We start from the raw sequence: 7,442 nt of genomic DNA on the forward strand, positions 1-7,442 counted from the left end.
AGGTAAGTTATGGATACGAAAATAAACATTTATGCGTAAACCATTGAATTTTTAAAACGCCCTCATTCATTTACAAACTCCAGTATTTGTTTCAGTGACACATGGCAGGAAACGGTGCATTTTTTAAAAGAGCTTTTTAATTACATGTCTTTAAATAAAGCTGTAAAAAATTAAAAGGGCTGAGTAATCCTTTTCCTCTTTTAATTTAGGCACTGATGGAAATATTTTTAAAATACGTGTGCTTAATAAAGATGCCATCACAGTATTAATTAACTTAATACGAATAGTTTTTTTTATTTTTCAAAAATATATATATAGTTATCAAATATTACATCACGGAGCGTTTTTACTGTATTAACTAATTTGAATAAGTAAGTAAGCTTAACTTTTAGTATATTTAATAAAATAAACATATAAGAATGCAAAAAATTAATTTGGTCCTAGTAAAATGTTTATTTAAAACAGTTTGCTTTGCATTTATTTGTTTCTGGCACATTTTCCTTTAAAACTGTACTTTCAAACACTAACATTTTATTAAAATGATTTAAATCAGAAAAATGCAGTTATATCTAATGTAACCAATAATTACGTACTAAACAAACGTGCACAGATGCACATAAATACGTATTTGATTACAGTATCTGTACAGTGTGATGTGGAAAGGATTTGTGTGCAAAACATTAAACAGAGAAGTCAAATCTAATATATAAAGCTCAGGATGTGGGAGTTTGTTCTTTGTGTAATTCCACACCTTTGGTCCAGTCTCAAAAATATTTGCCCACATATCTCACTTTGTCAAAAAGAGACTACAGCCTACACGGAGCACAAAATTTTGATACCTTTGTGTTTTTTTTTTTTTAACTATAGTGAGTTTTAAGGACAGTGCCACCTGGTGGCCCATAGCAAGTGAAGCTGAACCGGATCCAGAACAGATGAGTGTAGCCTGCCGGCCAGGACGCCTCCACACTGGGAGAACCTAGGAAGCAAGCATGGACTGAGCGTTACCTCCCTCAGGACGCCAGATTGCAACCCCCCCTGGGTTGTAGCAGTGCCTCGGACTCCCGCAGGGATTCATGGGAGTTGGAGTTTGGTACAGCCCTGTTGGGATCCGCAGGTGCCGCCAGGGGGTGCTGCAGCAAGAGTTGCCGAACCCTTATGGGCAGTTCGCCAACCACACCCGGAAGTGCTGCCAGAAATGTGTAATCAAACACCTGGAGCACTGCCGGGTGAACTATGTAAGAGACCAGCAGATACCACTCCTTGAGCCATAGTTGGGAGTAGAGGAGGAAGGAAAAGAAGAAAAGTAGAAAAGTGTGTGTGTTTCAGTACTTATTGGGACTGTGTTGTGCCTGTGGGAAATGGGAAAGGCGTTTCCCATGTGGTAAAGAATAAATTCAAAAACATTTATTTGTTTTAGAAGTGTGTCTCCCATGTCTGTCTGTCGGGTAAGGCGTTGATATAGTGCCTTTTTGTTACACCAGACTAGCAGACAAAACGACCAGAACTTAAAATTACCTCTGCTAGGTGCTGCTGCCGCCAGTTCCTAATGTTGATTTATTTAATATTTCAATATGTTTTCAGTCCACAGAAAAAGAACTACTGTCAGTCTGTGCCAGCAACACTAACCCAAACATGCCCAACCTCACAGCATTAATTAAGGCCTGCATAGGCCGTCGTATCATTTCAATAACTTAAAAGCTCAAAATGTGTCAACATGAAACCTGGGTGGACTCTAATCTACAGACCCTCATCTAATATGAGTTATAGGGTTCATACTTTTAAGGCTGTTAACCCTGTACCATCAAGACTGACCAAGATAGGGAAATTCTACACATAGGAGTAAGGACCTGCACAGATCTCATTTTAATATCTTCAAAACTAAGGATTGTGTTGACATGGAACCAGAGTGAAATGTAATCTACAGACTTTCCTGCAATAGGAACTGGAGCAAGACAACACTAGCAGCGCTAACCCAAAAATGCCCAACCTTACCATAGGCATAAGGGCCTGCATAGGCACTCTTCTTCTTTGAATATTTCATATGCTAAGGACTGTATCAAAATAAAACTAGAGTGCACTGTAATCTAGAGAACCCCCTCTAATAGGAACTAGGATCAGACATTTAAGATTGATGTCACTGTGCCAGCAATCAAACTTAAACAGGCCCATTTCTCACAGGAGCAATAATGATGTGGACAGACCCCTTTCTACTTAGAATATGTCAGACTCTGAGGATTGTGGCAGCGTATAACTTGAGCAGAATATGTGTGTGGGTACATCACCAAAAGCAAGTGTTGAAGACACCTGAGACACCCTGGAGGAGCAGACCTGGGGGAAGCAGAAACATCAGCATGGGATTGACAGAACTTGTATAGACCACCATGGAACAGGAGAACTGATGATTTTTAATGGTGTGTGCTGCTTGGCACCATTGCTGTTAATTAATTTTGAGCTGATTGATCTTTCAGTCACAGACAAACCACCTTAATGTGGAAAGAGAAAGAGAGAGAGAGGCCATCTTTCACTGTTCTCTGTTGTGTTTTAGACTTCAACATCTTTTACATGTTCTTACCTCCATTCCTACTGTTCTTAACTTGTATTTAATCCATCCATCCATTTTCCAACCCGCTAAATCTGAACACAGGGTCACGGGGCGTCTGCTGGAGCCAATCCCAGCCAACACAGGGCACAAGGCAGGAACCAGTCCCGGGCAGGGTGCCAACCCACCGCAGGACACACACAAACACACCAAGCACACACTAGGGCCAATTTTAGAATCGCCAATCCACCTACCCTGCATGTCTTTGGACTGTGGGAGGAAACCGGAGCACTCGGAGAAAACCCACGCAGGGAGGACCCGGGAAGCGAACCCAGGTCCCCAGATCTCCCAACTGCGATGCAGCAGTGCTACCCACTGCGCCACCGTGCCGCCCCAACTTGTATTTCAACAATCATTTATTTATTTAGAGTGTTTCTGGGAGTAAAGGGAATCAGACTGAATATAAGATTGGGGATTTTCTGAATAGGCCTGCAAAGGCAGCCATTTATAAGTCTCAGAAAGAGAAGACCAAATCAGACAAGGAGAATGATTTGCTCATGATGTTTGTAGGTCTGGTGCAGGCCAGGATGTATTTGGAGTACAAGTTCTATAAAATGACTTACTATTCAGAGGCTTTTATAAAAGGGTTGTGGGTTAATAAAGCAATTTGTAAATTTCAGAACCAGGAACTTTTGAAATTTTGATATAAGATTTGTTTATTCTTTTTTTGTGTGTGTTGAGATGTGTTGTTCCTCTGTTACCTTTGTTATATTGATTTCAAAGTCTTTCTTTCTTTCTTTCTTTCTTTCTTTCTTTCTTTCTTTCTTTCTTTCTTTCTTTCTTTCTTTCTTAATAACCAAATTTAAATTTCTCAAGGAAATTGGCCAGAATAATGCAACAATTACTTGACTTAATGAAATTTAATTGAAAGCCCTAATTATTTGATAAATCATCTTTTATAGTTTCTTCCTGACTTATTTATTGTACTCTTGCTTAATCACATTACATGTATGATTTATTCTGGGCTATCTCTCTGATATTATGAATATTTTTTTCATTGTAGTTACTTTGTTTGTTTTGTGTAACTGAGACACAGTTGTGTAAAGGGTCACTGAAATAAAATCATTAAATCCTTGAATGATTTGCATTGTACTATATTACATGTGCAGATTTTTTCTTTTAATTTGATTTGTCTATCTTTGCACCTTCAGTTGATCGGTTTATTCTCAGACAGCTTAGTGTAGGAGTGACTGTTTCATGTGACTCACAGGCGCCATGTTCAAGGTTATATTGTGGAGTGTACTCTCCTGCTATTCTGTATTGGAATCAAAGAATGAATGATTGATTGTGATAATGAGAAACTGAATGCTAAACAAACTTAAATGATGTGAGACCACTCAAGGTAACCTGTTAATTTCACTTCCAATTCTAACTTTCTACAGTTGACCATGAAGGCCATCTTTTTTATGGTGTGTCAAGCTCTTTGCCTTTACCTCATCATGTGTATTGACAGTCATCTGGACTTCAAGTGGCAGGTTTGGAAGAAGACCCACTGCAAACAGCACAAGAAGGTAAGCGATGAATGCCCTGAGATGATGGCTGCCTGCTTGTTTTCTTCTGATTTCTATGATACTCAGCTTGCGTTTTCAGAAGAGATTTCTGTGTTTCAGGTAAAGTGATATTCAAAGAGGAATAATATGGAAGAGAACTTGAGGAAAATTAATGCCCACAACCTGAGATACAAGAGAGGAAAAACAACCTTTAAGTTGAGAATGAACCAGTTTGGAGATCTAGTAAGAAGTTTAGGATTGCATTTTAATGTTCCAAGCCAGTCACCAGGGGCCTCATGCATAACGGTGTGCATAGGATTCACACTATAACATGGCGTACGGACAAAAGCGGAAATGTGAGTGCACACAAAAAAATCCAGATGCATAAATTTGTGCAAACGCCAACTTCCACGTTCTTCCGCTCCATAAATCCCGGTCAGCGTGAAAAGTAACGTACGTGCACGCACCTGCCGTCCCACCCTGACTCCTCCCAGAATTATGCCTCTTTGAATATGCAAATTATTATAAATACCCCTTAAGCTCAGCGTTTTGTGAAAAGGCAATGGCAAAAGCACGGGGGAAATTTTCAGCGAATACCAAGTGGGGGCAAGGAAAATGTACTATTTGTTGGTTTAAACAGTGGTATAAACAATAAAAGGAAGTTGATCGAGTGACATAGAGTGTCGAAGAAACTCGAAAGCTCAAGTTCACAAAGTCGCAAAGTGCCCAAAATAAAAAAAGTTGTCAAATATCAAAGTCGCGGTGAAAAGGCGAGTCGTAGCTCACCGTCTGAGTGTCATATGAAAGCTTATTAGGGTACAGAGAAAAAAAAATAGGCACACATTGGGGAGAAAAAGCACGAAATGTCAACTTTAATCTCGAAATTTCCACTTTAATCACGTAGTTTATTTTGTCATTAAAGTAGAACATTATAAAATTTATCTTAAAATCATTTAATTAACTAGTTTCTCAAATCCCATCGTAACTAAAGTAGCACGTGAAATGCTTTGTTTTGTATGTGCTCTGTGTATGAATCACTACGTGCTTTTTAAACAGGCTTTCTCTACCTCCGACAGGACACAGAACAAATTACATTTGTGATATTACAGCTCTCTGAATAATTAAAATACTGTGATGTATACGTGATATAATTTTCATGATGATAGGAGTTAAAGCATGTTATTAAACATGGGAACACGGTGGCGCAGTGATTGTTCATGCCCTATGCAAGATGCTTGCTGCGCCGTGCACGACCTTCGATGAAATAATTTATTGCAGCAGTACTGTCTCTTTCAAAAGTACTAACCTCCAATTCCTGTCCTTATTTTACTTTCTCCAAATACCCATCACCACACAATCAGCTCTGTAATAGACGTTAAGCCATCAGTAAGCTTAGAATGCTGATTCATCAAAACTTTTAAGGAACATTGAAATATCTTCGTAGTACGTGTTTAATTATTTTATCCATCTATCCTTCCAGTGTCGCGCCAGCACCAGCAAGAATACAGCGCGAGGCAGGAATAATCGGGGCGCCAGCTCGTCACTAGAGCTGCAACACCGTGTCCTCACATGTTTAATTATAAACAATATAGATTATTTAAATTAAGTTAAAGTTTTATCTGTATAATAAACATATATTTTGCTGCATTTCATCTTAAAAATTATATCGTCATCATATGTAAATGCACACTTTATAAAGTGGCTCAGGATGTGCAATATTATAACTGTAGTGCAAGTTTACAGTGAGGTGATTGTACTAATAAGTACAAACAGTTCTACAAGGAGCACTTGATGGACTGATTGAGTGCGTTTAGAGTTCTTGGGATGAAACTGTTTCTGAACTGCAAGGTCAGTACAGGAAAGGCTCTGAAACGTTTGTCATATGAGAGCAGTTCAATAGACAGAATGGCTGAGGCAGCGTGTGCTTCATGCTGTATCCCGATAATTCTCTTTCTGATCAGCTGTTGTAGATCTGTGATTCCACACTCGGATGCAGTGATATAAATACTCCGAGTGGTGCAATGAGAGTAAAATGGAAAAAGTTGATCCGCTGTGGCAACCCGTAACGGGAGCAGCTAAAAGTAGAAGAAGAAGGTGCAGTGAGAGGAACAACACTAAAGCAGCTGTGGTATTTGGAATAGTTTGGCTATTCCCTGGACCATTATATTGTTACAGGTTAATTACAATCGGATGCCTTAAACTAATAAACAATATGCGGTTAGTTTCACTGTATATGATAAAGCCGCGTCAGGGATGAGGATCTAAAAAAGAAAGGGAAACCACACTGGAACAATAGCATTGCTTTGCATACTGGCAAACTCTGAAGATGTCTGTCAGAAATGTAAAGAGGAAATTGAAATATGATTAAAGATATTAGTCTGGTGTCTGGCTTTGAATACTAACTTGCAATAGCATATCTCCTTACTAGATCTCCAAACTGGTTCATTCCCAACTTAAAGGTTGTTTTTCCTTTCTTGTACCGCAGGTTGTAGGCATTAATTTTCCTCAAGTTCTCTTCCCATATTGTTCTTTTTTGCAGTTCACTTGCCTGAAACACAGAAATATCTTCAGAAAAGACAAGCTGAGCATCTCGGGTCATTTGGACGCCTCTAGTTCTGCCCCTCACCTCTCCTTGACCTTCTTCTAATGTTTGCCGTGGGTCTTCTTCCAAACCTGCAACTTGAAGTTCAGATGACTGTCAATACACACTATGAGGTAAAGGCAAAGAGCCTGATACACTATAAAAAAGATGGCCTTCATGGTCAACTGTAGAAAGTCAGTATCAGAAATTAAATGAACAGGTTATGTAGACTGGTCTTATATCAATCACATTGTTTAGCATTCAGTTTCTCGTTGACATAATCAATCAGTTATTCATTTATTTATCCATTTTTCAGTCCCTTTAATTCAAATACAGAATAGGAGGCGAACACACACCCAGGGCCGGATTTATATGAAAGAGGCCCTAGGCTATTCCACTTATGAGGCCCTTTCACCTTCCATTTTTAAGTTTGTAAATTACATGAGAGATAATAAAATACGTAATACGCGTTGATCTTAACCAATACATTTTTATTTTTATTAGTCATATGCGTAGAATTTCTCCTTATTTTCGGTTCAGTGTTTTAGTGTTCACTGTTTTTAGAATAGTGTAATTTTAATTTTGCTAACAATTTGAATGTAGGCCCCTCTTGATCTTGAGGCCCTAGGCTGAAGCCTAGTTAGCCTATAGGAAAATCTGGCCCTGCACACACCACAGTATAACTTTGAATGTGGTGCCTGTGTGTCACATGAAACATTTTCTCCTTCACTGAGCTATTTGAGAGTTAACCGATCGAGTGAATTGTAAAGCT

Source organism: Erpetoichthys calabaricus, chromosome 1, assembly GCF_900747795.2.
Source record: "Erpetoichthys calabaricus chromosome 1, fErpCal1.3, whole genome shotgun sequence".
NCBI lineage: Eukaryota > Metazoa > Chordata > Cladistia > Polypteriformes > Polypteridae > Erpetoichthys > Erpetoichthys calabaricus.